Raw genomic sequence first — 5,790 nt, 5'->3', positions numbered from 1 at the left:
TGGAGCGAGCTGGGTGAACTGCCTTACATCAAAACCCATTCTGTTTACCAAGAGCCTCACTGACTCAATATTTTGAAGTAGATTTTAAAAACATGGTCGTTGTTTGGATAAAATTATTTATCTAAATGGAATTTCTTCCAGCCACTAGTACTTAATGAGGCTGTGTACACCACTACTGCCCCTTCATTAAATTTAGCACAGAATTTTTTATTCCCTTTATCTTAGTCATATCCCTGGGTGATGCTGCTCTATGTTGCTAGAGCAGATGTTTAAAAGTGGCTGTTTTCCTCTCATTGTTTGCACCTTGGAGACTCCTGATATGTTAGACTAAGAAGCACAGAAGCCATTTACCTGTATGTGTTACATATTTAAGCAGGGGGGTAGGGGGTTTCAAATTCCTTACCTTACATTAAATTAGGTGTATTTTAAGCTGTTTATTGTCATTCTTTTTCTAGAATGGGAAAAACTGGGGATGCTAAATTTAATAATATTTTATTAATTATGTCAATTTATACAAACACCTCTCAAATGTAATGGTGCTGATGCTTAGACCTTAGAAAAGCATTACATGTGATTTGGGAGAAATTTGGGGTTAAAATACAAGGCTTCTCAAAGTAAGTCAAAGTACTATAAGGCCTATTATTCTCTCTTGAAATATATGTATAATTTAGATGTTTTCTTCTTTGTTGTGTCATAAAATCACTAAATTACATGTGTGTCACTTACCTTAGTATAACTGTTCCTTTTTGCTGTCACTCAGGCTAAATTGCAAGGGGTAATAAATCAGGGTACTTTTCAGTCTTGGTGGATGTTATTTAGCCAGGCATTCAGAGAAAATCAGAGTAAACATATAAGATTACAGACACAATTTTATCTTGGGGCTGCTAGGTTGTAAAACAGTAACAGGATAGTGAAGGATCTCGAAGTGCAGGGCAACGGGAAAACATGGCTAAGACTCACCCAACTGTAAGCTTCTCTGGCTCAAACCCTTCTGCTTCTTTGCTGCTTTGGACCCAGCAGCCCACCCTGTAGGGCGCTGCGGGAAGTTACCCATCCCCATGCCATGCAACTGCGCTCTTTTCAGCTTTACTCCTTTCCTTGGGGCATTAAGGATGCTTTGGCTTTAAAAGTTGCCTAAGACTTGATTTGAAATATCAGTTGTTAGTCTCTTTGTTCTAATACTGTCAGTTCTGAGTCTGCAAAAGAAGCAGGTCAGAGAAAGACAAGTATCACATGATCTCACTTATATATGGAATCGAATGTAGAAAATTGACGAACAAAACAGATCCAGAGACATGGATGCAGGGAACAGACTGAAGAACCTCAGAGGAAAGGGGGGAGTGGGAGTGGGAAGAGATTAACCAAAGTATTTGGTTAGTCCACGTGCATAGCCCATGGACACAGACAGTAGTGCAGTGAAGGTCTGGGTGCGGGGCTGGAGCAGGGTGGAGGTGGTCAATGAGGGGGAAAGGGGGACATCTGTAATCCTCTCAACAATAAAGATAGTTTTTTTTTAAGTTAATAGGTTAAAGCAGAAGCTTACAATTCAGCATTATTTTAACCCTAACTGAAAATTAGAATCACTCAGAGCACTTTTAAAACAATCTTGCCCTGGCCCCACATTCCAGTGTCCTATCAATTCATTTTGAGCCAAAACCTAATAGATGCTAAAAGCTTCCAGGAGATACTAAAGGGACAGTAAAGTTACAGAACTGCCTGATTCCTCTAGCGGGACCTCCTGAGCTCTACCACCAAAGTGAGTCATCTAGAAAGTGGAGGTCCTTTTAAGTGCTCTCTGTACTGGGCTCCTGGAAATCCATCCAAAACTGCTAAATTTTCACTAATCATAACTTGTACTTGACCTGGCAAAATATTGTCATAAAATGTTATGGAGTATACAAAATATCAGCCTAGTTAAGCCTATTTCCATGGTTCTTTATATTTGGATCTAGAATCACAAACACCTGTCAATCAGGATATAATATTTTCATTTCTCCCTGTGTGCATATATTTAATCAACTTAAAGAGTTTAGTTGTAGATTATATTTCACACGTTATATTTTTTAATGGTCTAGTATTTTTGAAAATTAATTGAAATGTTATATTGTAGTATGGGTTACAATGAACATTTTTTTTTTTTTGTATCCTCACCCGAGGACATTTTTCCGTTTTTGTTCAGGTAGAGTGGGAGGGAGAGAGAGGAACAGAGAGAGAAACATCGATGTGAAAGGAACACATCAAGTGGCTGCCACCCGCACAACCGACCAGGGCCGGGGACAAATTGCAACCGAGGTACATGCCCTTAGCGGGAACCGAACCCGGGTCTCTCAGGACCGCAGGCTGACGCTCTAACTGCTGAGCCAAACCGGCCAGGGCGAGCATTTTTTTATTGTTAGATATTTTCTGTGAAATTTTGCTGTTATAAATATGACAGGGATTAAGTCATTCATAAAACTGTCTGCATCAGTGATTGTTCTCTTCTCGTATACTCAAAATATATAAACACCTTAAAGGATCCTTAAGGGATCATAACATATATTTTTGAATTGCCTTTAGAAACAGATAAGTGTCATTATTTTAGAATGTCAGTTAGAAAGTAGACTGAAAACAATGTTTTATTGTATATATAAATGGTATTTTTGTTATTCTTGTTTATTGTTTTATACTTTTACTTGTAAACTGGTCCCTTGCAATGCTTCAATCAAGTATTGCCTCTGTTTCTAAGTTTAACTAATTGACTTTTGAAGTTTTAATTCATTGAATTAACTTGAAAATTCTCTATTTTCATTTTTATAAAATCTTTTGGCAAGTTTTTTTTTTAGATTTTATTCTTTTTTAATTTTTAAAAAATATTTTTTTCTTTTTTTATTGATTTTAAAGAGAGAGGAAAGCAGAGAGAGAGAGAGAGAGAGAAACATCAATGAGAGAGAACATTGATTGGCCGCCTCCTGCATGCTCCCCACTGGGGATCAGTCCCACAACCTGGGAACGTGCCCTGACCAGGAATCCAACCAGGGACCTCCTGGTACATGGGTCGATGCTCAAGCAGTGAGCTACACCTGCAGGGCAAAATACAAAGTCAGTCAAGTGTGATTGTGCTAGATTTTCTTAATGTATTTTAAAATTTTTGTTTTTTGTATACAGCCTTTCGGTTTTATATGTCAATTCTACTAAAATTTGCTTTTCCTATTACAGTGTTAAGAAAGCTTTTAAAAAGTGTAATAAGCTGAAACACAAATATGTACATGTATGTGGATATAGTTTAGTAATTATTATTTTTGTCCATCTGAAATTTATTTTGTTGTATGACTTAAGGACAAACAGTAAGATTGAGCTCCAAACCATTTGGTAAATAAAACTTTTTCCCCTCTAGTGATTTTTCTTTTTTTTTTTTTTAAGTAAGGGCAGGTTTAGGTCATCGCAAAAAAAAAAAAAAAAAGCCAGTTATGGGGATTGATTGGAGTGTGCTTGGCTTACTGCTAGTCCTGCCTGCCTCCTGCTGAGCAGGGTGTCCTGCAGGATCCGATTCTTCTGACTCTTATTCATGAGCCCACCATGTGAAATTAATGGCTGGGACACTACTAACTTCTGAAACTAACACAGCTAAGAGATCATGAGCATCTGCCAGCAAAGCAAGAGACTAGGCAGGGCAGCCCGGGCGATCCTCCTCCCTCAACTGGTGCGTCTACAGGAGGGAGGTCCCAGCACCAAGAAGTTGAGCCACCGCCCCAGCATCAGTCCTGCTGGTCTAGCTGTCCATGCCCTCCCTGTTGGCCACCAGGACTTGACCCATCTCAGGGGCATTTAAGGCTCCAGGTTCATGGCTCCTGTGTTAGTTCTAATTCTAGAGAATCCCACCTTACCCACCCCCACAACCAGACCAGTGGTATCACTATCTCCTACGTCACCCTCTTAGATCCTTCTGCAAAATCTCCCCTGTGCTCTTTGCTTACTCTTGGTGTTTGAGTCTAATCACCATCTGAGCATACAGACCCAGCAGCCTCATCTTTGTCTCCCTCCACCTGGGATAGGTAGGCAGCCTAGCTCTCCCCAGTAGAGTCAAGATGGAACATTGCCTTTTCCCAGCCCCTCTAGTTACTGGATCCCTGGGTCTCCATCAATGTCCCCGGGGCACACCCTGTCTCTAGACCAAAAGGTCAGCTTACAGGTCACCAGGGCTGGTGGTATCTGGCAGGGCTCAGCAACCTGCAGCGAAGAAAAGAAAGCACGAGCAAGAAGGAGGAGGAGTGCCCATCTCTTACCCTGGATAAAGCCCTACAAAAAAAACCTAGTACCAAGGAGAGGCCTTCTGCTAGGTGGACAGTGTATTTCTGTCATCATCTGTGTGCTCCACTAGGACTCTGCCGCTTGGTGGCCAGGTGGGACTCAAAAGAGCAGGGAGCAGCATCTTTTCTTGTTCAATGATCTGTTTGTTGTGGCTAAAATAAAACATAACACATTTAAGATGAAAAATAAGTTAAATGACATGTGGACAGCAAGCTGTGTGGATGAGATCATTTGTCCTGGACTGGCCACGGTGGACTTTGTGGCTCCTTTCAGTTCCCCAGAACTGAAGGCAAAATGTCTCTCGCTCTTTCAGAGATACATTAGCTAGAGAAAGAGGACTATCCAAAGAGCATTCCCCTCAAAATCTTCACCAGGACACTGGGAATGGTGCCTATTCTAAAACTATAATAATAAGGAATTCAGATACAGCGAATGAAATTATCATGTCACTACCAATGCTGGAGGTAACTGGTTCTGAGAGAGATTGCCAGTGATGGGTCAGCTCTGGCAAAGAAGAGGCACTGTATCCACTTAGTGGGTATGAATGTCCCTATGGACTTAAAATGGCATCTTCAAGACACTGCACCCCTCACACAGGGATCAGAGGACTCCATCAGCCCTTCCAGCCTCGGAGAGCCCTTCCTCATGGAGCAGCTGCCCGGTGGGTGCCAGCTCACCCTGCAGCCCTGCTGCCTGGCTGCTGCCCAGCTGCTGAGTGACTCAGGTCGGAAGGCATCGAAAAGAAGACCTAGCACAAAGTGGGCCTTTTGGTGGGGTTCTAGCACTCCCCTGGATACCTTGCCCATGTCACCAACCTCTTCTAGGCCAGGACAGCTCTTTGGAGTGTCTCTGCCAAGTATCTGTGAGAATGACAACCTGTTCAAAACTGTCTCAGATATGCTTTTTGTTCTTAATCAAAAAGGACCCCTCACAAAAGGCATCTTCAGACAGTCAGCCAATGACAAGTCTTGTGGAGAGCTGAAAGAGAAACTGAATTGTGGAGCTGAAGTACACCTAGACTGTGAGTCTATATTTGTGATAGCATCTGTTTTTGATAGCATTTTCTACAAAATATTCCTGTATTTTCTCATCAGATCTCTTGGCATTGCATTATTATCTCCCTACCTACCTTCCTAATGTTTTGTAACCAAAAAGTACATATGTGATAAAGTAATGTATATAAACATTTATGTAGTATTTTGTGATATTTTAGATAAAATTTTCAGTAACTATGTAACTGAGATATAAAATATGGTTTCAAAAAAATGAAATCCAGGAGATTTATTTTAAATGTGAGAGTATGCAATAAAATATGCATAAGATCAAAAGAAGTTTTCAATAATACATCATGCTTGCAAACACAAAGTAATGAAAGGTTGTGAAAATACTTTGATGGTTTTATATCTTATTTTTTAAAATTTATTTATATTTTTTGTTAATCCTTTCCTGAGGATACTTTTTCCATTGGCTTTTTAAAAAAATATATTTTTACAATGTATTGTT

The 5,790-nt window shown here is 40.3% G+C and overlaps 1 pseudogene; it reads left to right on the top strand.

The window, feature by feature from the left end:
- Positions 1-945: 945 nt before the first annotated feature.
- On the top strand, positions 946-5,453 carry LOC118622353 (annotated as a pseudogene).
- The last annotated feature ends 337 nt before the right edge of the window (positions 5,454-5,790 follow it).

This window comes from Molossus molossus, unplaced genomic scaffold, assembly GCF_014108415.1.
Source record: "Molossus molossus isolate mMolMol1 unplaced genomic scaffold, mMolMol1.p scaffold_m16_p_9, whole genome shotgun sequence".
NCBI classification, from domain to species: domain Eukaryota; kingdom Metazoa; phylum Chordata; class Mammalia; order Chiroptera; family Molossidae; genus Molossus; species Molossus molossus.
This window is presented reverse-complemented; position numbering and strand designations above follow the sequence as displayed.